Below are 25004 nucleotides of genomic sequence, written 5' to 3' on the forward strand. Positions count from 1 at the left end.
TCAAGCTGGACTGGCAGAGGTAAGTTATCCATGCAAATGCTGGCTGCGGCTTCCAAGTGTCTGGAGAGATCATCTCAAAAACAAGCAGGAACAGCTCCCTCCAAAGGGGCCCATCTGTTGAAGGAGTCGGGGCCCAGCCTTCCAAGTTCCATGCCAGTCAGGTCACAGAGTCAAACCAAATCAAGACTCTTGAGCCACCTGGCTTCAACTATTCTGTCCAGCCTGACTCGACCAGGCCAGTGTGGCCACCGCCCCATTGCATAGCTCAGCTCCCAAAACCCCATGTCTGAAGGGCCAACCCTTGGGACAGCAGGAGCTGGCGCATGTAGTGGGATAAAAGTGTTCCAGGCACCCGGGGTGGCTCACCGTTCATTTCAGGTAAGGCGTCACTCACACAAATGTCAGCATGCAGGAGAGCCAACTCGGACCTTGGGAGTGGAGGAATATGTCTGCTTTATGAGGGCAGATGCTCTATGCCTAGGTCCTTACAAGTACCAAATGTCAGAATGTGTCTCTATCACCAAAATCCCCTCTGCAGTGCCATGGGGGACCGATACCCTGTCTCCTGACATAGGTTTGTGAAGTGATATATAAAACTCAGACATCCCTAACTCCAGAATGTCTCTAGATTCAAAGGCACCACTTCCCAGACCTTATCTTTTCATCCTGAGTCAAAAAAAGAAAACTCTTAATCTTACACATAGCTTCTTCACAACATGAAACAAAACAGCTCCAAGCTACTGCCTTTGCTTAACATGGTTTTCACGTCACATGGAGGACACTCGGAGGGACGAGGCTTTGTTTTGTATCCACGACTGTACCCAAAGGGAGGGCGGGCGCCCTGCAGAGTCTGATGGGGAGGAGGGGCGTGGGACACTCCTGTGTCACCCAAATTCATCTTTGCCTCTCAAATGTCGGGACAAGAAAGGATGGGGGTGGGGCCCAAAAGAGCTCTTTTGTTTTTCTATGGTAGGGCCTCGCTGGGGATGAGCTGTCTTCTTGAATTATTTCACCTGTTTTAGTGGCTTCCAGTCCTGGTGTCCAAGTCTCTGATGGGTACACCACCCCATTTGAATATTCATCACAGCTCGGAACGTTCTGCGCCGTAGCTAAAATACAAGTTGAAGGAAAGAGGTTGCCGGGGAGAGGAGTAGGCAAGGCTCCCGATGAGGATCTTCTAGAGAACCTGACACCCTGTCATAACGAACTGCGGTCCTCACAGGCCTCCTACACCCAAATCCTCTAAAGCGGGGAGACATTTGGAGGAGGAGGGTGGATGGTGCCCATGAATCCAACCACCTGTGTAGAGAATGACAGCTCACCGTGTGCTGACAATCAGGGATCCTAATTTTACACCGCCCGCCTCAGCCTCCCAAAGTGCTGGGATTACAGACGTGAGCCACCATGCTCAGCTATTGGAGAATTCTTGACAAGGTCATTGCCATTTAAAACTCTGCTCTGAGACATTTTATGGGGATGCTGTGCATGTCAGAGCCCAAGCCACACAAATAAACGGGAAGAAAGGTCCAAGGACTCAGGATACCTGGATGCCAAGTTTATGTTCCCACCCCAGACACCATGAGAAAATGGTACATGAAGACACCTTAGGGAAAGGACGGTCCCTGAAGGCCCACTCATCATGTACTTCCTGCCTTAGCCAGCTGAGCCTGAACACCTATGGTCTCGCTGCCAATTAAGTCCCCAAAGCAATTAAAATACCTTTTCAAGCCAGGTGTGGTGGCTCACGCCTATAATCTTAGAATTTTAGAGGCTGAGGTGAGTGGATCACTTGAGGCCAGGATTTGAGATGAGCCTGGCCAATATAGTGAAGCCCATCTCTACTAAAAATACACAAATTAGCTAGGCGTGGTGGCAGGCAACCATAATACCAACTACTGGGGAGGCTGAGACAGAATGGTTTGAACCCAGGGGACAGAGGTTGCAGTGACCAGAGACTGCCATTCATACGGCTTTGGGACAGCCACATGCGTCTCCACACTTTCCAAGTTCAGGGGAAATTTTGAAAAACAAACAAACAAAAAACCTTTTCTGATTACAAAAGCATTCTCTCTGGTCCATTTCTGAAATTCTTCCCCCACAATGATGTTCATGAATACGATCATGCAGCCGCAGACCCCAAATGTACCTGTTTCTTCAAAATACAGAGTTTTAGGAGTGTGAAAGGCTTACTGGAAGAAGAAAAGAAGAAAACCACCACAGAACTTCCAAGATGATTCCAGCATGGATCCATGGGGCCATGAAAGCCAAGGCTGACCCTCAGGGTGGGAAGCATTCTCCCAGGTTTCTGGGGTACAACTGGGGGCTAAATCTGGAGGGCTGGGGCTCTCTCACCTCCAGAAAGGACCAGTGCCTCGTCAGACCTGAGGACATGGGGAGCAAGGGGAGACCACTGAAAATGACCTGCCACTTTCTCCTTCAAGTGGCAACTTTACTCGCCGCCACAGGGAGAGCAAGAGGACACAAAGGCAGGTCTTTTGCAGTCCGGCCTCCTGCACATCAGGTGGCTGCAGCCCCTCCTGGTGTCCCCCAACACAGCAGCACAAGGAAGCCCCTCTTGTCCTCTCCAGGTCCCTCCCAGAGGTTCTCTCAGGGAGGGCACCCAGGGATGAGTGGCTCCTTGGCTCAGCCTGCTCCACTCCCAAGGCCCTTGGGAAGTCAACAGGCTCCAGCGCAGGAGAGGCAGAGAAGGGGTGAAACGTCTGAGGTCAGACCCTCTGGGCTTCAGGGACAGCACCTCAGATGATGCCGGGAAGAATATCTCACACATGCCCCTGAAGATGGGAGGGGAGCTCTCCGCCCAGAGCTGGAGGTGTAGACAGGTCTGAAGATTTGGGAAGAGAAGAAGGGAAATGGGAACTTCACTGGGAAAAGGAGAGGTGCCGCACAGTTCCAAAGGGCAGGGCACTGGCCACGGATTGCCCTTCATGCCCAGCTCCACAAGACACCAGTGACCCAGCAGAGGACCCGATTCCACACAGGGACCCTTACTGAGGATGCACAAACAGCGTCTCAGCGACCTCTCCAGCTCCTACAGGACTCTGGCGACCCTGAAGCCTGACAGCTCTGCATAGCCACCCCCAGTGACAAAGGCGTGCTCACCAAATAGTAGAGGGCCATGGAGGATTTTTCTGAATCACTGCCCCTCCCCACAGGCCCACTGAGAGCTTTCCAAGCTGTCCATGACCCTCTCTCCCTACCTGCCTGAGGCAGATCCCATCTGTACTGTGGAAGCCAGAAAAAGAATCAATCCCATGGCCCCCAGGGACCCCCAACCTTTTATAATTCATGTCCTTGTATAAGCTCTGCTTCTAACGTGTAGTATACGCAGGTGAGGGGATGTCACTTCTGAGGTTAGGTTAAAAGAGACTACGGCTACCAGCTCGGGCGTTCTCCATCCTCCCCACAATTTCCCTCCCTCCCAAGGGCCAGCTGCCATGTCAGCTGCCCTAAGGAGAGGCCCATGGAGCAGGGAACTGAGGCCCTCAGTCTCAATAGCCCATGAAAAGCCAGGCCTTCAGATGAGACCACGGCCCCGGTGACGTCCTGGGTGCAACATCACAAGGGTCCTAGCAGGAGGCACCCAGCTAAGCTGTGCAGGTTCCTGTCCCATAGGAAGTATGAGACAAGTTCTGTTGTTTCAAGCGGTCCGTTATGAAGTAATTTGTCACACAGCAATAGATAGAACGCTTTCCACAACCTACCCACGGTCACGGACACGGTGCAGTTCAACAGAAAAGGTAAAAACAGTCACACATCTGTAATGCATGGCAGCAGGTTTATATGACCTACAGGACAGAGAACACTAACAAAAATCAGCCGAAGCCCTGGAAATCCTCGGCTGCCCGGGCTGATACGAGGTCTGCGATGCGTCTACTTCTGTCGCCTCCTGGGGTGAACGCTGTGCTCGTCACATCAGCAATGCGCACGGGCCGAACCCACGGAGAGGCTGCTGCTGTTTTCACTTACCCCAGATGCTTAAAATAAATTCCAGGGCTCCGCTCAATATGCAGAGTTAACTCAGGCACCCTGGGGTCTCCAACTCTGACTCACGCACACCCATAAATCTGGGGAACATTAAAAAGATCTAACGAAGTTTGGGCCCCACGTTAAAAATGCAGTCTCCTGGACCCCCTCTGAATGGTAATTCACTGGGTAAACAGACCTTCCTGCTTTCTTATTCTTAGAAGTGGTCCTTGAGCTGCAGCTGCGATTAAGTCTGAGCTCTCAGTTAGAGAAAAAGAGCATGTAGGTAAATATGAAAGGCAGTCTGCACAGAGGGTCAGGGCACAAACTCAGCCGCTCCTAAGACAGGGCACGCCACGAGCCAAGGCAGGAGCAGGCCTCACCTGTGACACCAGGGGCAGAAGCGGGGAAGATGCACCAACCACCCAGGCGCCATGCCCTCATGCACCCAGACACCTGGGTGGCCCTGGATCGTTTCCTAGGATCACAGCATTTCTGGAGCCTTCTGAGACTGCACAGGTCACCAAATGCAAGCTTCTCCAAGAAACAGAGACTCAACCCAGCCAGTCCACCCCAGCCTTATGTCCTCAGAACCCTGATGTACGTTTCCTGCTCCCCCAGAAGCAGCCCTGCAGGGGGCTGTGGAGCCAGATCAAGCCACACCAGCCAGATGCAAAACATGGCTACATCTCATGAAGCCACAACCCACAACCCCTGAACCACACTCCAAGGCAGAGAGCTCTCCAGAGCAGGCAGAGAACACCCGCAGAAGCAAAAAGCCAGACCAGCACGTCAAGTCACGAAAAAGAACAATCAGAGGCCAGGTAGCCACATGCCCCACTGTCAGCAGGGGAGTGCCTCTGAGGAGCGGGACTGTGGGAGGCGGAGGCCCCGAGAGGCTGGAAACTTTTCAGCTGCATGCATGACTTTAAAAGCAGCTTACTGGCTGGGTGTGGTGGCTCACACTTGTAATCCCAGCACTTTGGGAGGCTGAGGCGGGCAGATCACGAGGCCAGGAGTTCGAGACCAGCCTGGCCAACATGGTGAAACCCTGTCTGTACTAAAAATACAAAAACTAGCCAGGTGTGGTGGCGCGCGCCTGTAGCCCCAGCTACACGGGAGGCCGAGGCAGGAGAATTGCTTGAGCTTGGCAGGCAAAGGTTATTACAGTGACTCGAGATTGTGCTACCGCACTCTTGCCTGGGCAATAGAGAGAGATTGTGTCTCTAAATAAATAAATATATAATAAATAAAAGCTGCTACCACTTCCACAAGGCTTCATGTGCGATGAGAACTATTCCAGGTGGCTGGAGTGGTAACTGACCCAGCGCATACGCGGCCGGCAACTCCATTCTGCTGGGCCGGTTCACGTGATGAAGGCGCGCACACTATGGAGAAGGACACACCCAGCACAAATGCCTGGCAGCTCTGGATGAGGCTCCAGGTGAGTCCCCAAAATCTCAGGTGCAGGCAGGATACACACACTCTCCCTCCACCCCAGATGCCTTCAGTACAGCGTGCTCTTGGCTCTAAGGAGTCCAGGAGGCCCAGATCCTATGGGAGAACATCACAACGCCTGGCTCAGGGGTCGGGGACGTCTGCTCAAAACTCATCAGCTTCACGGAAAGGTTAAATTGTAATCAATGCCGCCCTCCTGCCTCTAGAACAGCTACCGAGTCAGGTCAGATGGCGGCCTGCTCTTAGTCTAGGGATGTTAGCTACAGAAACTTCTGCGGCCTTAGGACCTCCGACTCCATAGCTCCCAACCCCGCCACGGGCAGCAATGCACGCAGGTCACACAGCTGCCATGCGGAATGCCTCCTGGGGACCCACCTCTCAGTCCCTGTCTGTGGCCCCAATGCTTGATGAGCTGTGATCAGAGTGTGTATCCACAGGCAGAGCTCTGGAAGGTTCTCTGAGGGACCTGTTGAGTCCCTCACTGCGTTCTCCATCACACCTTCCCGAGGAAGACACGAGGGTCCCTCTGTCCCCAGGGTTCGCAGGATAGCCTCCAGCCACGAACACATGGCTCCGAGCACTCTGGGTTGGCCTCCATTCCCCACGCCAGGCCCTGGGGGCAGGAAGGACACAGCAAGACCAAAAGGCAGAGCGATCGTCTTCCCAGAGAGGCACCCAGGAAGGGTTAAAGGGATTGTTAGAACTGATGCACACGGCTTCCTCACAATCTGATGAGGTCGGCGAGCAGAGAGCCCCAATGACACTTGTAAGAAAAGACATCTGTTGGTGTCAAAAGGTCAGCAGGAAGTGAGTGGGATTTACATGGCTGGGATTGGCCAGACCAGCACTCCTCGAAAGAGACACACACACATGGCTTGACTTAGCCGGAGAGGAACAACAAAAACCCCTTTCAATTGTCCTGTGACCAGCCCCCGCCTCCCTCTAAACAAGAGGCCAAACTCCCAGCTACGGAATCCTTCAAGGCCCCTGACTGGCAATTAGTTCTTTGTTCATTCACTGACTGGCCACTGAGGCCACGCTGCCCCAAGTGCATCTTTTGGGGATGTTCCTGCTGTGTGTGTCCCTGTTCCAGGCCACAGAATCTCCAGCCTGACTCTTCCCTTGGAACACAACGCGGGTCACTTGAATAGCAAATGTTTCAATAAATCTATCATCACAAAAACCAAAACAAGAAGTTTCTCTGGAAAAACAGGAAGTGCTGGCAAATAGCATGGCTTAAAATAGGGCCTGTTTCATTAGTTGACAAAACTTCAGCCTCTGAAGCCTGTTGCAGCTTTGTCTGAGATCCAACTTACCTTTTAGCTCCTGCAGTAAACCATCCCAGCGCCTCGGGCCACAGCCTGGCCTGCACTTCGTTACACTCTGACGCAGGTCACAGGTCTGGGCCCGGCCCTGGCCGTCCCACTTCCTGTCCACAGGCCCCCGAGAGGGTCTCACGGGAAGCCAGGCTCAGGGCCGCTGCAGGAACGCCTGGTGCTTTCACGCCATAAATGAGCTGCAGTGGCCGGGGGTGCTTTTCGGCCCCCTCATCTGAAGCCTTTCTAACTTGGAGGCCTTTTGGAATTTGTATTCTGCTGGTACTTTCTGGGCTGTTAGAGAGTTCTGCAGGAGCCCCAACTGGGAGAAACTCCTGGGCTGTCATGTGAACTTGGCCACTGTGCAGTAGGCAAAGTGGGGGGTCCAGCTGCACCCAGCAAGCCAGGAATATGCAGCTGCGTTCTCCCCAAAGTCACCCACTAGAAAGAATACAGGCACCAGGAAACTATAGAAAGATGTTGAAGTTCTTCACACGACAGATTTGTACATAGCGCTGCCCCCTGTGCACGGTTCTGTATAGGGGCCCGGTGTGATCTAACTCTCCATTCCTCTCCCGCGGATTTTTGCCTCTTCCACGCTAACCGCCAAGGATTGGGAGGACAGTGTTCACACAGTGAGCCACAGGTGTGTGTTGCAACTCTTCCCGTTGAAATGTGAAGCCACAGCTCTGCGCGGTGGCTAACACCTGTAATCCCAGCACTTTCGGAAACTGAGGTGGGCGGATCACCTGAGGTTGCGAGTTCGATACTAGTCTGGACAACATGGTGAAACCCTGTCTCTACTAAAAATACAAAAATTAGCCAGGTATGGTGGCATGCACCTGTAATCCCAGCTACTCAGAAGGCTGAGGCAGGAGCATCGTTTGAACCTGGGAGACGGAGGCTACAGTGAGCCAAGATTGCACCACTGCACTCCAGCCTGGGCGACAGGGTGAGAGACTGTCTCAAAATAAAAAGAAATGTAAAGCCACACAAAGCACAGAGAGAGATCAGAGAATCAAGTCTGCCCAGGCCTTCACACGGATTCCACCACCACCAAAGGCAAATTCCCATGGTCAGGAGGTTTGTGCATGGATATCGGAGGCTCGCTGTGGGAACCTTCTGGGGACAGCTTTGTCACTTTTGCCTCCTTTGCTGGTGCTAACCAAAGTGTGGGCGGTGGGGGTGGGAGGCATGCGTAAGTCAAAAGGAAACACAAGCAATGCTAGTTGCTTCAGGATCCTGGTGGGTTTTGTTGGTTTATAGAGGAGAAAATCAGCTGTATGAAGGCCCAGGAACGGTAAGACATTAGCAATTTCACTTAAGAAATGTGAACTGCCCGGGCACGGTGGCTCATGCCTGTAATCCCAGCACTTTGAGAGGCTGAGGCGGGTGGATCACAAGGTCAAGAGATGAAGCCTGGCAACAGAGTGAGACTCCATCTCAAAAAAAAAAAAAAAAAAAGAAATGTGAATTGAGGCCAGGCGTGGTGTTTCACACTTGGAATGCCAGCACTTTTGGAGGCCGAGGCGGGCAGGTCACTTGAGGTCAGGAGTTCAAGACCAGCCTGGCCAACGTAGCAAAAACCCCATCTCCACTAAAAATACAAAAAATTAGCTGGGTGTGGTGGTGCATGCCTATAATCCCAGCTACTCGGGAGGCTGAGGCACTAGAATTCCTTGAACCTGGAAGGTGGAGGTTGCAGTGAGCTGAGATTGCATCACTACACTCCAGCCTACGCAACAGAGTAAGGCTCTGTCTCAAAAAAAAAAATAAAAGAATTTAAAAATCACTTAATACCAAGATACGCACCTCTAAAATAAACATTCACTTTTGGGAATGTGGAGAATTGTATTAAAACGCAAAGTGGTAGAGCAGCGATCACAGGATGTGTAACTTCCCAAAGTGAAATGACTTAAATGGAATTTACTCCAGACCCAAGGCTTGTCACCACCAATCCATCCCGATCCTGACCTGGACCCATGAGCCTCATGTCCATGCTAAGATTTTCAAGCTCTTTTCTGAGGATGACCCCAGAAGCCACGCTCCAAGGCCACGGAAGCTGAAGGAGGGGGCAGCTCAGCATGTCGCCCCCTGCTGGCCAATTTCCTGACCTACCAGCTCCAGGAGGCAGAATTTGTAGGCGTTTGTCTGGATTCACTGGGAGTCAGGGAGGGGACTGTTTGGGAGCTTGTGTTGGGTCTGGCTTTGGCAATCTTTTGGGGGAGATACTTAGGATGAAATGGGGTGAAGGACAAAACACAGGCTCACCTGCAGGACCCCGCGGGTTGGCCGTGAGTCCCACACACCCCAGCCTGCCCTACTGCCCGTTCCTGGAGTCATCCTTCCCGGGGTCAAAGGCTCCTTCATGTCACTCAAGTTATCATATGGCAGGCAGATTCGAACCGTCTATCCCAATCCCTCTTTTGAAGAGTGAACAATATGGAGAATGTGAACATATGTGGCCACGCAGCTGATGTACACAAGCATTCCCCACAGCCATTTATTTTAAGGCACCGTGCGCTATTTTTATCCTCCACAGAAGCGCTGCCAAGGGAATCCGCAGAGGAAAACAAAGGCTCTGGAGCTGTGCGGGCTACTCTGGCTGCGCACTTTCACAAGACAAATGATCACAGCACACTGTTTGCCACCTTGTCTCACGGACAAATGTCAGAAAAAAGTCACTTGTCATCACTGAGTTCAAGTACTTTTTCTTTAAAAATGGCTTTTAAACAGAAATGTGTTTTTTTCTGAGCTACTGGTAGTGATACTCCATGCCCCCCACCCATGTGTATGCGTATGTGCGCGCATCTGTGTGTGTGTGTGTGTACACGTGCGCCCGCCCGTGTTTGTTGCAGCTTACCTGCAACACTGGTTCTGTGCAAGTGACAAACTTGAAAATGTGCTGTAGAAGAGCATGGCAATGATTATCCCCATCAGGGAATGTTCCAGAGTTTCCATCTCTGCCTGGGATTATGTGCAGGGCAGTCATGTGGAAGAGGGATTGGGTGTATTCTGTGTGGGCAGAACCGTGACCAAGAAGGCGGGAAACCAAGGAGAGATTTCAGATGGATAAAGAAGTTTCTCACAACTGAGGAATAAGAACCAAACGGGCAGGTTTTCCCTGAGAGGCCCATGCCCAAACCTAGACTCGAACCCCAGACCAGGACTGTGACCCACAGCTGGAAACCCCTCATGACCTGTGGGGGCTGGTGTAGTAAGGTACAAAGGGAGGGAAGAGCAACTTGCAGGGTGACACCTGCAGACAGTTCTCCCTGTTCTGGAATCTTCTGGTTGGTCCCAGGGGTGCACCCTGGAGCAGCCCGTAGCCAGCCCCTGCTAGATCCTGGCTCCCTGCAACCCTCGATGCTGAACTTTCCCGGGATTCCTGCGGCGGCAAACAGCCCTGGTATGTACCATTTTATTTTCACTCAAAACATCCTTCCTGGGACCATCCCAGCAAGCTGAGCATACTATTTTCAACTAAGGCCCTGGCATTGTCTAGGAATGTTTTCAGGGCTAAGCAAATTGCTAAAGCAAACATCTTATTTTCGTCTGCAAGGACAGCCAAGCGCTGTAAAAATACTTCCCGATAGGACTTCCAGTGGAACGGCCCCCTCTGGTGGCGCTGCTGGCACCAGACACTCTGGTTCAGGGGAAAGCTCCCGCTGGGCATCCGGACCAACACCCATGCTGCCCTTGAGGGTGGCTCCTGTGGCAGCTACCCTTCTCTGCAGCCCCAGGGGGAGGCCAGAGCGGGCCCGTGGGCAGGAAGGGGTACAGGCCCTGCGGGGCCAGGAGCAGGAGCTTCCTCACCTCTCTGCTTCCCTGCTCCAAGGTACAGCCAGTTTTACACCAAATCCCACACATCCCATTCCCAGGGGTGACCCGGGGCTCAGCCACCAGGTGATGTGGGTATGGGAGAAGATAACTGGGTCTGCAGCTACAAAGCCAGAGGGAACTGAGGGCTGGTATCCCAGGCCAGACGGAGCCCCCGGGCAGCATCCTGGAGCTGTGAGCTGGCTGGCACACCGGAGTTCTCAAATGTACACGGTGAGGTGCCGCCACGTCACGGTCACTACACCTGCCACGCCCTGACTGAGAGGAGCGGCTGCAGCGATAAGCAGGTTCCCGGGCTCGCGGCGTCCCGGGCGCTCTTCCCAGCACCGTGCGGGAATTCAGTCGTTCCTCCCAACAGTCTTAGGGACCAGGTGTGCTATCCTCATCAATAATCACTAACTGAGGCCCAGGGAGAAAACAACTGGCTGAAGACACAGCGGGGGTGGACGTGGGACCGAAGCCGGGCAGCCCAGGGGTCACCCACACCCTGAGCTTGTAATGGACCTAAACTCCCATGCCTTTCGCTTCCTGTTTCAATTGCTAAACTGAGAGGGCCCTGGGCGACAGCTCTCACCGGGGCTGGGGAAGCAGGACCCAGTGGACTCACAACGGGGTGAGCAGGGGGCAGCTGAGGTCAACATCCCTCAGTTCTGAACTAGAGAGAGGGGCCCCTTGATGGGGGGGTGGGCTCAGGCGTGTTTTCAAAACTCACTGTTAGATTTTTTTTTCAACTGTGACAATTTTAATGTTGCTTTATATTTAAATAAAGGAGTTCTTATATTTTAGGAAAATACACTGAACTATTTGCTGAAGTAATAGAAACCAGGGTTTGCCGTAGACTGGCCCGGTAGGGCATGCCTGTGAGAGAATGCACGTTTAAAGCTCTACATTTGTAATGGGGGGACAATGCCACCCACTCTGAGGGCTGCCGGGAGGTTCTGGCACCAACTCGCAGCACACAGAAACCAGCATGAGGGGTTAGGGCTAGCGTTAGCTAGGGGCAGCCATCAGTAATAAAAAATACAGAGGGACCAGGCGCAGTGGCTCACACTTGTAATCCCAGCACTTTGGGAAGTCAAGGCAGCTGGGTCACTTGAGGTCAGTTCGAGACCAGCCTAGCCAATATGATCAAACCCCATCTCCACCAAAAATACAAAAACTTAGCTGGGGGTGGTGGCGCATGCTTGTAATCCCAGCTATTCGGGAGGCTGAGGCAGGAGAATCACTTGAACCCGGGAGGTGGAGGTTGCAGTGAGCTAAGATCACACTACTGCATTTCCAGCCTGGGCAGCAAAGTGAGACACTGTCTCAAAAAACAAACAAAAAAACCCACTGAGGGCACCCAAGGAACAGCACCTGCTGTGCACCCCATGTTTTCCTAAAGGCCCCAAGACAGGCTAGCTGAACAGACAGCTGTGCTCAGATGATCTTTCTGGGGTTCCAGTGAGCAGGCCTGGCCTCCACAGGAAGGATGCTGAGCTGGAGAAAGGACAGCTCCCCAGCCAGCGAGGCAGGGCCCAGGGCAGCTGTGCACAGCCGCAGCCAGCCTCAGCCGGAACCGTGTGTTGTACTAAACGGCCATCATTGGTTGAACCGAAAACGAACAATGGGGAAATTATCATATTATCCTTCTATGAAGCAATCTGGAAAGCTAATTACGTATTACTCTGAGCACATCTTCATCTCTGATGTGGAAACAGCATGAGCGAATTGTCCTGGTGGGGGAAAACATCATAGTTAAGAAATACGGAGAATTTATTTCCCCGCAAGCCACACACACACGTGTTTTACACATGCGTCACGAGGCCCATGGCACCCTGATGGGAGTGAGTGTTACTCCTCTGGCTACGTGAAGAACCAACAAAAGATGGCAAGGACACCCCAGGATAACACCCAGACACGCCGACTCATGCGAACGGCCTCACGCGGGATCCTTTCTTGCTGTGGCAAAACCGTAAAGTTTCTCTCAACACACGCAAAAGCGAAGTAAAATTGCTCGTCCTCTGGTTCCCCTACAGTGGTAAAAATTAATTGCCACATAAAATTGCTGATTCCTACCAAATGAAGCTATACGATTTATCAACTCACGGATGGCGCAAACTCAATAGTGGTTTAACTACATCACCTGAGTTATTGCTGTGTTTTCTCTCAGTGACAGCTTTACGGGGAATGTAAGTTTTGCGAATTCATTCACGTAGGACAAACTTCCAAAGTAAACAAAGGCATTAAGCAGACATAGCTCTCCTGTGGCTCTGTCACAGCGATTCTCAAAGCCACAGGGTGTCTGGGCAAGAAGCTTGGACTCCCCGTTTAGGGACCCCTCCGGCCACTGCACCAGTCACTTCCCCCCACCCCCAGGCTGCAGCGCCACCTTCTCGGGGGGCTATCAGCCGATCCCGTCAATGCGCCGCACCCCTAACTATCCAACTCCACCTCCACATAGAAATCCAGTTATTTAAAATGCATTAAAAAAATAAAATCACGGCCAGTAGCTTTTGTATTTTCTTTCAGGGCAATGAATTTATAAATAGCTTATATGCCATGAAAGACAATTAGATGGGGGATACCTCAGGGAACACCTCAGGCACCTCTGTTTTCACCATTGTTAGCCTGGGAGCAGGCTTCTTCACCAGTTTATGGGCTACTTCTGTTTTCATCATTCCTCCCCTGTCTGTTAGACAACAATGGATTGATCGTTTTCTAATCTGAATTAGGCCAGGAACAAACAGGTGAGTTACACAATCATGGGAACAGGGAAGTATTTCTTCCAAACTCAGGCCTTCAGAGAAAAATGACTTTGGTGGTGGCAGGAGGCGGGGGATCCCTGGGTAAGCAGCGTTCTCGATGAGGACAATGCTGAGGTCACCCATTGGTCTCCAAAGAATAACAGCTCTAATTCTCAAGGGAAAAGGAGCCCCAACTCTAAGAATTTCAGGTACATGAAAAAAACCACAAGGGCCACAGTCCATTGTCCAAGTTTGCCTTATGTTCCATTTATAGTCAGAGTGCGTGCTTTGAATCTGCTTTAGAATCATGTTCTTAAGGACAATTTGAAATGAAAATCAGACACATTTAGTTTCACAAAACGCAGACAGGTGACCATCCACCCAGCTGATGATTTCACCCATTCCCGCCACACCAACGTCCCTGGACGGCCTTGACCCTGCTCCCTGACTGCAGTGAGATGTGGGGAGTCAGCCCAAGCTTTGTGGTTAAAGTCACAGGAAGGAAAGACAAAGAATGAAGCCTTTCTGGTTTGGTTACTTCGCGGAGAGCTGGTTTTGTTCTTCTCCACTTTCTTGCCGAGTTTTGCAGATTCGGGACAAGTTTCCCCACCTCACTGCTTTTACTGCTTAATGAGCAGAGAATATTCTCTAATGATTACCTGAAACACGCCCACAGGTAACCACAGCTGTTTCACAAAGAACATGAAATACCCAGGAAAGAAACTCTCACTCGATGATGAAATGTTTGTCACTAGAAAATACATCCTACTGTGCCCATTCCAGGAGCTGCCCAAACCGCTCTACACAAAAGCTGTGGGTCGGGGGGCAGCTGGACAGACTGTTCCTTGACAGGGCTCTTCAGAGTCTGGTCTTTCCAAGGAGGTCCAGATATCATCACATCGAAATGGAAGTCTTACAACTGGGGGACTCTGCCTGAGCTCAGATCCCCCCACAAGAGCCTCAGGCTTTGTGATAATTTCCTGTGCTGCGCACGTGAATCTGTGCGCTTTACTGAATGTGTACTTTATAAAAAGTTGGAAACAACCAGGATGAGTCAACAATTTAACGTAGCTCATACCTGACTGTCAACTTCAGAGGGAAGGAAGAGCAAAGCCTGCAGGAGCTTTGGGGAAGGGGAGCTGGCAAGGTGAAGACACTCCAGCTAACGAATACCAGTATCGGGGAAATACCAAGTCCACATCCTGTGCAGTCAGCTCCCCAGCTTTTGTTTTTGTGGGTCTCTGAGCTGAGAGCTAAAGGGGCAGGAGGGAGAAACTGAGGGGGGTAGCGTTAGACGAGGGGCCCACCGTAGCAGCACGCTGCCAGCTCTTGCGGCCAGCGCCAGTAGAAAAGAAATCCCACCAAATGTACATGCATTCATCCCCCATGTGAAGAAGCTGAGGGTCATTTTCCTCTTCCAGCTATTTGATTCAGCTGGCTTTCCAGTCTATCAGAAAAATGCCATCATTGGCCTGGCGCAGTGGCTCTCACCTACAATCCCAATACTTGGGGAGGCTGAGATGGGTGGATAGCTTGGGCCTAGGAATTTGAGACCAGCCTGGGCAACGTGGCAAAACTCTGTCTCTAAGAAAAATACAAAAATTAGCCCGGCTTGGTGGCATGTGCCTGTAACCCCAGCTACGCAGGCTGAGGTAGGAGGATCGCTTGAGCCCAGAAGGCGGAGGTTACAGTGAACCCTGATTGTGCCATTGCACTCCAGCCAAGAAAAAAAAAAAAAAAAAAAAAAGCCATCATCTTCTTGATGGTGAACTCCCCTTGATGCTCAGGCTGATGTCCTAACACCCAGGACATCATCTAAGTGACCAGTAGAGGAGGGCGGCCCTGCACGAAAGCCAGGGCCCAAAGTGCACCACCATTCAGTGTGAGCTCCAGCCCTGCCGCTTTACCAGTGAGCTGTGTGGCTCTGGGTACATCACCTGAGCCTTTACACCTGGGGGTTTCTTACCCATAAAGGGTACGACCTCACCAGAATTTTAAAATATAACAAAATAGCAAGTGGCCCTTGTGTCCCTCAGTAAACACTCAGAGTGAACTGAAGAGAATCCAGAAGTCTCCAGGGGAGACAAGTGTGGGCAGCTTGCCTCCTCCCATGTCCTCTGGACAGTCTCGCAGCTCCATGGAAAAGTCTCTTGTCAACTAACGCAGGCAAGGCCGTTGATTTCCTGAAAGTCCCCAGCTGACCACCGAGCCCAGCTGTAAGGGAAGAGTGCCTCCTACTTAGCAACAACCAGACACCCCCAAAGTCCGCCTGCTACGTGGGGCGATTCATTACTGGCCGGCAGAGGCTTCCACGTTTTTCCTTAGAAATTACACACAAAAAAAGTGTTCTGTGAAACCCATAACCCAGTCCGAGAATGAGAAAAACATCAAACTGCAGTAGAGGGATGATCCACAAAATATATGATCATACTCAAAACTGTCAATGTCATCAAAAGTAAGGAAAGACCTCAAAACTAGTGGGGCCGAAGGAGAAAGACATGGATTGACATGAAGGTGAGATCCTGGGTGGATTCTGGGATGGAAGAGGGGCATTAGGTCATCAGCATACAACACAGCCTTCGGTCCATACCAATGTACTGATAACTGATTCATTACTTGTAACACAGGTCTCTACTAATGTAACATTAAATGATAACAGGGAAACTAGGTGTGGGATATACAGACACTCTCTGTACAACCTTCTAGACTTCTCTGTAAATCAAACTGTTCTTGAAAATATCTGTTTAAAAAGGAAAAAACTGCTTTTACATATGCCATTCACCAAACTTCTTATCTTACCATCTCAAAACCCAGGCAAAGGATATAATATGAAGCAAAAATATATGAGAAACCAAAGGAAAATGTGAATGGCACGCATAATTCTCACTTTCTCTCAAAGCAGTCAGTCAGTCCTAGGAAGCGTTAGCTGCCAGTCTGTATATGTGGCCTTTAGTTCAAGGAAGGCCCTGACCTGCACGTTGAGCCAAGCATGAAGTCCCATGGGCAGGGCTCCCTGAGCTGGGTCATCCTGTGTCCCCACTGCGGAAGCAGCCAAATGCAGTCTGCCCAAGGAACCACCAGGCTGCGGACCCAGGGAGGGTCCGACGTATGCCCTGGGAGGCACCCCCAATTCCCCTTCTCCTTGGTGGCCTCCCACCTTCTGCCTGGTGCCAAGCAACATCGGATGAATACCTACTATCTCCAGACAATCAGATGGGCCTCACCTCAGCTGGGTTAGCCAACAAGCAGCAGAAAGCAAGGCAAGGAAGATGACACCCAATTTCACCACGTGGCCCAGGGCCACAGACTCCAGAGGATTCTGGGAGGCTTCACAGATGAACGAGAGTTCTGCCCCATGACCTTCCTGATCTGCGAAGGACACTTCCATTCTGACCACAGATGCTCACTGAGCCTCTCTGCCAGGCACGGGGTAAATACCATAAAATGACCATCCCCAAATTCAGGAGTGTAAAACTTCATCCACATTAAAGATTTCAAACTATGTAGACAGGGAGTTACATAAACCAAAAGAAAATGTTAATTTGTACACACAACCCCATCCCCTTTCTCTCAAAATAGTAAGTTATAAAAATCTAGAAAGTAGAAAACATTTTATTCGGATTTTGCATAACCTAAGGTTTATTGAGCAATGAAACTGAGACTGTTTCCACGAAAAGACAGGCCACAGGTTTTGGAGGGGCAGGAAGGCCAGGAAGAAGCAAATGTCCTGGATGGAGGAGGCCGCTTTGTCTGTATACCACACCAGAGATGCCGGTGTCCTGGACCAAGGTCGCCAGGCTGCAAAGGGCTTAGTGCTGTGGCCAAGACAACTGGGTCTCCCCGTGTGGTCCCTTGGGTGAGGGAGCTACAAAGGACTCATGGGCACCCTATGCAGAGAGGTTTCTGAGCACCGGACCTGGCCCTGGAGCAGGGCTGTGGGAGGTGCTCCCTGCACCCTCAATTCCCTTGCAACTTAGAGGTCAGGGTTGCTTTGCCTTGCTGCGGGGACAGGGCCTGTGCTTCTCCAATGGTGCTGTCGCTGCTGTCTCCATGGCCTCGCTCTTCCCTCAGCCAACTGGATCACTGGGTTCTCCTCTGGATCCTGACACTTGACCTCAGACAACTCACATCATCGTTGATCCTCCCTTTGCAGGCTGGGGCAGGGAGATCAGCTACAGAAACAGAAAAGAACAATGCACCCACCCCCACCAGCCAAACAGCCTCGGGGCTGGCCACGCCCAGCCGCCTTTCTCAGGACCAAGGGTTTCTGTTCCCTGCCTGCCCTGGCTGAGTGACCACCTCCTCTAACGCCTGCCTGCCAGCCAGCTCCTACGAGCCAGGACCTTCTACTGACAACACTACAAGCAAACTGCGTAACAGTTGTATAAAGCTTTAAATTCCAAAATCAGAACTGGGGTCAGTCCAACCTGTAAACACCGACAATGATGAGTTTCACACACATAAAAATACTGCCTATGGCCAGGCACGGTGGCTGACGCCTGTAATCCCAGCACTTTGGGAGGCTGAGGTGTGTGGATCATCTCAACAGGAGTTTAAGACCAACATGGTAAAACCCTGTCTCTACTGAAAATACAAAAATTAGCACAGTTAATGGTTCAGTTCTTCCTACAATAACAAAACCAAACTCCCAGATACCCGGGAATGCACTCCACCACCGCAGAACGTTCCCAAAGCAGACACCACACCTTTGCAAACGCCGCAGACTCAGAACAGAGGATGCAGGCAGGAAACGGAATCTGGCATCTGTGTCGTTGAGGGGAATGGGCCAAAACAGTCAGCTGCACAGATGCCGCAGGCAGGGCACTTGGTGGAAGACCAAAGGTCAAGACAGGCACCTCCTATGGGGCCAAGGGTGGCCAGTCCGGGCCCTAGACATCCAGGCCATGGACAAAGACTGAGGCCTCGACATGAGCTTTTCTGGCCAGAACAGACTCCATGCACAGCTCCTATCTGTCCCGCAAGAAAAGGAAATTGACGAGGCTGGGTACAGTGGCTCAAAAGCAAATTAACTCAGGGTGTGGTGGTGCACACCTGTAATTCCAGCTACTCGGGAGTCTGAGACTAGAAAATTGCATGAACCCAGGAGGCAGAGGTGCACTGAGCCGAGACTACGCCACTGCGCTCCAGCCTGGGCGACAGAGTGACACTCCATCACACACACACACACACTTACTGGTGAGACTCCATCTCACACACACACACACACACACACACACACACACTTACTGGTGAGACTCCATCTCACACACACACACACACACACACACACTCTTACTGGTGAGACTCCATCTCTCTCTCACACACACACACACACACACACACACACACACACGCAGAGGTTCAAAGTTTCCATTAAGACAACCTTGTCTTCCAGTATTAGATCCCCAAGCCAGGACACGGTCATTTGTGTTTGTTGCGCCATCTAATCAGGACATGGAGATTTCTGCTGACAGTCTCCCCTTTAACGGAATCTTGTTGTTTTCCCTGTTCCCCAACTCCCCGACCATCAGGAAGCTGACAGAAACCAACGATGTGAAATTACTTCCTTTCCATACCACATACACAACCCTCTCTCCCGAAAGAACTGAATATAGAAAGATAAAACGTTACCCTAAGTAACTACAGACCTTGGATAATAACAATGCATCAATTACCTTGGGTGGCCTAGGTGGGTGGACCACTTGAGGTCAGCAGTTCTATATATATGAATAAATACACACACACATACACACACACACACATACACACACAGGCAGGAGAGGCTGCATCTGCCTCCCACGTTCAAGCGACTCTCCTGCCTCAGCCTCCGGAGTAGCTGGGATTACAGGCATGTGCCATCTGTAATATACATACAATTAATGACATACATGTGTGTGTGTGTGTGTGTGTCAGTCATTAATTGTAACACATGTATTATGCTAATGTAAGGTGTTAATTATAGGGAAAGGCCAGGTGGGGTGGCTCATGCCTGTAATCCCAGTGCTTTGGGAGCCTGAGGTGGGAGGACGGCTTGAACCCAGAAGCTAGAGACTTCAGTGAGCCATGATGGAGTCACTGCGTTCCAGCCTGGGTAACAGTGAGACTCAGCTTCTAAGAAATGATAATCATAATAATAATTACTAATAGTAATAGAAAAAACTGGATATGGGGTATATGAAATCAGTATTATCTTCACAATTTTTGTATAAGTCTAAAACTTTTCTTTTTCTTTCTTTTTTTGGAGAGGGAGTCTAGCTCTGTCACCCAGGCTGGAGCGCAATGGCGTTATCTCAGCTCTCTGCAGCCTCTGCCTCCCGTGTTCAAGCAACTCTCCTGCTTCAACCTCCTGCGTAGCTGGGATCACAACAGGCATGTGCCACCATGCTGGCCCAGCTGGTCTCCAACTCGGCCTCCTAAAATGCTGAGATTACAGGCATCAGCCACTGTGACTGGCCCCAAAATTTTTCTAGAATGAAGTTTAAAAAAAATTTTAACCAAAAGGGAAAAAAAAAATCACCCCCACTTTCCTCACACTGCATTCCTGCAAAGACAGAATGCCATGTATGGCGTGGTTGCTTCCCTCCCTCCCCAATTCCAGGCAGCCGTGCTGCTGCTCTCTGTGGTATCGGAGCATATTCCAGGCACATCCAGATGCCCCTGTGCTGTGTGCCAGGGCTGTCTTGGCCTAGTATTTGTGCCCTACTCACTCGTGCAACCCCACCTGCTGAGAGGGAAACAGAGGCAGCAAGGGGAGACACCCTGCTCTGGGAAGGGAAGGAGCGCTTGCAGAAAGGCCCAAGAACATGAGAGCCTGGCTGCAGGCCATGGGACAGCCCTTGGCACTGGATGAGGGGCCCGCCAGGGACTCAGGGACGATGGGAAAACCAGGAAATATTAATAAAAGCAGAACACTTGCTGTGTGCTCCTGCCTGGGGAAGCAGCAAAGCTGGCTAACAAATTAGTCATTGGTGCAGTGAGCCTGTGCCCAAGTGGGACAGGAAATTAATCCAACATGCTGAAGCCTAGAGTTCCAACTGCTGGAACAAGGCAGGGCGGTCCCCACTCCAAAAGTGGAGTAAGACCTGAAAGATGGCAATAAAAACCTACAAGACTCAAAATTAAAACAGAGGATGCCGATGACAGCCAGTCAAGGAGCAGGAGAATGGACCAGTCTGCCAGGTTCTGAAGTTTTTAGAAAGCAAGGCTGACTAGAGCCAACAAAGAATAAAACCCTTAGAAGAAAGACAGCAACTCTCTCAAACCACAGTTAATGGTCCAGTAGTTCTTCCTTCAATAACAAAACCAAACTCCCAGATACCTGGGAATGCACTCCACCACCGCCGAACATTCCCAAACCAGACGCCACACCTTTGCAAACACAAAGAACAGGGCCCTGGTGCAAGCAGGAAATGGAATCTGGCAACTGTCGTTGAGGGGAATGGGCCAAAACAGTCAGCTGCACAGATGTTGCAGGCAGGGCACTTGGTGAAAGACCAAAGGTCAAGACAGGCACCTCCTCTGGGGCCGAGGGTGGCCAGTCCGGGCCCTAGACATCCAAGCCATGGACAAACACTGAGGCCTCAAAATGAGCTTTTCTGGCCAGAACAGACTTCATGCACGGCTCCTATCTGTCCTGCAAGAAAAGGAAATTGATGAGGCTGGGTGCAGGGGCTCCTGTCTGTAATCACACCATTTTAAGAGGCTGAGGCAGGCAGATCACCTGAGGTCAGGAGCTTGACACCACGCTGGCCAACATGGTGAAACCTTGTGTCTACTAATAACAGAAAAATTTAGCCAGGTGTGGTGGTGGGTGCCTGTAATCCCAGCTACTCAGGAGACTGAGGCAAGAGAATTGCTTGAACTCAGGAGGCAGAGGCTGCAGTGAGCTGGAATCACGCCACTGCACTCCAGCCTGGACAATAGAGTGCAGACTGAGACTCCATCTCAAAAAAAAAAAGGAAACTGACGAGAAGGCCAAACAGATGCCAAATGCTTGGGGCCCGCATGGTAGCTGGGGAAGAACCACCACCTACACTACCACGAGCTATCAACTGGAGTGGCTGATTCCCCAGGTAACTGCCTGCAGGTCCCTGGAGCAGACACAAGGTCCTGCAGTAGGCCCTGCAGGCTCAAAGCAAGTAAAAGCCGCTCTCAGATATTTGGTATGTTCCCCTTGATAAGCGCTTCAGGACTAATGATTTTACAAGGCCCCAAATCATTAACAAAACTGTTGATTACAGTTTTGGCAATCATTATTTAAGTCATTACTAACTGTTGGATGCAATAAATAGAGATGACAGAATGGCAAACAGCTGAGATCCCACCTCCAGAGACCAAGAACACAGTGTCAGAGAAAGCTAACAGCCACGCAGGCTCAGCCGTCTTCACATGTGAACCCTGCCTGAGAAATCACTGTTTGAAACGGGCTACTCTCTTACATTTTCTTTATCTCCATGTTGGTGATGTTCACTTAGAAGCTCAAAAACATGATGAGATTTCCTCAATGGCCTCTGCATCTCTCTTCTTCTTCATCTTTTTTCTTTGAGATGGAACTCCGTCGCCCAGGTTGGAGTGCAGTGGTGATCCTGGCTCACTGCAGCCTCTGCCTCCGTAGTTCAAGCCACCAAGTTTAAGCGATTCTCATGCCTCAGCCTCACGGGTAACTTGGATTACAAGTGTGCACCAGCACGCCCAGCTAAGTTTTGTATTTTTAGCAGACATGGGGTTTCACCACGTTGTCCAGGCTGGTCTCCAACTCCCAACCTCGTGATCTGCCCACCTCAGCCTCCTAAAGGGCTAGGAATACAGGTCCGGCCACCGTGCTCAGCCGGCTTCTGTATCTCTTTCAAATGGGATTTTTTAAATATAAGATCAACATATTAATAGAATTGGAAACCAATTTGTATATGGCAAACAATTTTTAGGTGGCAAGTCAACTGCCTTGATTCATATAGAGATTTATACAAACCGTTATGGCTATAGCAGCTACATTTTACCAAAAAGAAAGATACAAGTAAATTTCTCTTAGAACACAGTGAAATTTATCAGGACTGGACACATAAAACGGCCAGCGTCTCTGCTTGTTGCCCTCCGGAAAGGGTCTGCACATGGCCACGCATGAGGGAAGGCTCCTTGCAGCCGGGGTCCGATGCTGGCTGGAGGCTGTCTGATGTCACCTTTCCCAGGAGAGTCTGTTCTTTCTCCAGACGTGGAAACCCTGAATCCTCATCTTCAAACCCACCAACAGCACAGAATGCTGGGGATGCTCTTGTACATGTTTAGCTCTACCTCCACCTCAGCACTGCTGGCATTGTGGGGTTAACAATTATTTGTGGCAGGGGGCTTTTCTGTGCGTTGTGGGACGTTCATAAAGCTTGGCCTCTACTCTGTAGATACCAGTAGCGTTTCCCGGCTCTGAGTATGATAATCAGCGCCTCAAGGCAAAGTTTCCTGAAAACAGCAGTTACAGGGAGGTCTCATCGAGAATATAGTGAACATAATGAAGAATGTAACAAAACAGCCCAGGGCAACAAGGATCCCCTGCAGACAATTAGCTGTAGGCAATGACCTGTCTGGTGTGCCATGAAGACCTAGCTGGGAGGCACCGTCTGCCGCGAACACTGTCCTCTTCACATCGACGTCAGTGTGACTGGCTGTACACCGCAGAGCACACGGCACGTAGTCGCTGCTGTTCTCCAGCAGCTGCTTCCTTAGCCTTGAAGCCCTCTGCGTAGTACTTCCCATGTCCTTGGCCCTTCTCAGTAACTTGGACCCCACATCACTCAGGGCTGTTCCTCCTCAGCTACAGATTTAACCTGGCAGAGAGGTGCAATGAGCCAAGATGGCAGCTCAATGGCACAGCGACACTGGAGAACCATGAGACCTCCCTTGTCTTCCAGAGGCAGAGCTGAGAAAACAACAGGTGGGGGCCTAGACTCCTCACTGACACGGTGCAGTCAGCTCCAAATGTGAAAGCACCTCGAACTTTTAAAAGAAAATAGAAAAGAATGTCGTAAGGATCCTGGGTAGACCACAGCGACCTCAGACACAAATGGGCTAACCATAAAATCTAAGACTAGCCATCGTAAAAGCTTCTGCTCATCAAACAGATTAAGAGAGTGACAATACAAAGTGAGGAGATATTTCAGGAAAAATACGCACCAGGGGTCTTGTATCTAGAATGTATCAAGAGTTTCTACAGTTCCAGCATGCTGTAAGTTTGCAGATTCCCCCAAAAAGAGTGTTTTGGAAACTTAATCCCCCATGACTCTGGGACGTGGAGCACAGTGAGGTGATGAAGCCACGAGGCTCATTACCCCATTAATGAATCAGTGCTGTCATCATGGGCGTGGGCTCCTTATAAAAAGGTGAATTTTATTCCCCTTTCTCTCTTTACTCTCCCTTTGCCCCTCAGCCATGGGATGACACAGCAAGAAGACCCTCGCCACATGCCAATCTTGTGATCTCAAGACTTCCCAGTCTCAAAAAGACAAGCCAATTTCTGTTCATTATAAATTACCCATTCTGTGGTATCCGCCACAGCAGCACAAAATGGACCAACGTAACGGCAAGAAGAAAAAACTCCAGACAAAGCAATTTATAAACCAGGCAAAAGACTTGACAGGAACTTAAGAGAATACCCAAACAGCCAATTAGGACATGAAAAGGTACCTAATATGTGCCATAATACGGATTAAAATGTGCTGAGATTCTATGACAAATGCACCAGAACTGCCAAATGCAGAGAATGACACTAAGAACGGCCAAAGCTGTAGAACAGAACTCCCATATGCAGCTGGCAGGAGTGGAAACTGGTACGACTCTTCTAGAAAACCATCAGGCGGTTTCTACCCAAGCTGAGCTTGTGTATCCCAACGGGCCAGCTGTTCTTCTAGGTATGTACACGACAGAAACGCATGCAGTACGTGTGCACCAAACGACATGGATCACGGCAGCAGCATCCCCAACAGCTCAAAGCTACAAATTCACACGACCCCAAACAGAATGGGTGGCTAATTTGTGCTACGATCACACGATGGAGCAGTATACAGCAGGGAACTACTCCCTTCCTCCCATGAGGAGCCTCCTCCATCCTTTCTTTTCCCAGGCTCCAGACCCTATGACCCAGATATCACCCCTAACACCATAGGCAGCACCCACCCTCTGGGTCACAGAAGATTCTGAGCAAACGTGGCTTAACGCTCCAACCCTGCCGACTGCACTCAGGTGGGCTGGGGCGCGGCAGTGGCCCTGGAAGGCTGATGCAGGCAGCAGAAGTGTTCCAGCCCCAGCTCAGCCACCCTGGCAGCAAGGCCATCGCCCAGTCAGCTCAGGCCCCCACACTCCACAGGAAGCTCAACCTAAAGAAAGATCAAGATCTCCCCTGGGCCCAGAGCCTCAGTTCCATCCAGGACCACGTCATCACTCGGCTCTTTCCCCACGAACTCGGCCATCTCCCTTCTTCCATCACGGCCCCACACTCCTTCCGGCTCCTTCCACTCGCACAAAGGAGCACCTGGGACCCGGCGCCTCTCCACAGCACAGACTTCACTTCCCAAGTTCTGACTCACAGGGAAGACACATGTGGCACAAAAAAAACAGACAAAACCCAGTGGCAGTCAGGCCAGCGTTGTTCTGAGAAGGCAGAGGGAAAACCAGAAACTGAGTTGCAGCGGGGGTT

At 50.9% G+C, this 25004-nt stretch overlaps 1 protein-coding gene across 7 annotated transcripts in view; it reads right to left on the reverse strand.

Moving 5' to 3' along the window:
* The window catches only part of CTBP2 (C-terminal binding protein 2), a 171675-nt gene that overhangs the window by 59443 nt on the left and 87228 nt on the right, over window positions 1-25004 (reverse strand). The window lies entirely within an intron of this gene.

Source organism: Sapajus apella, unplaced genomic scaffold (assembly GCF_009761245.1).
Source record: "Sapajus apella isolate SASKATOON/1434 unplaced genomic scaffold, GSC_monkey_1.0 scaffold13, whole genome shotgun sequence".
Taxonomy (NCBI): domain Eukaryota; kingdom Metazoa; phylum Chordata; class Mammalia; order Primates; family Cebidae; genus Sapajus; species Sapajus apella.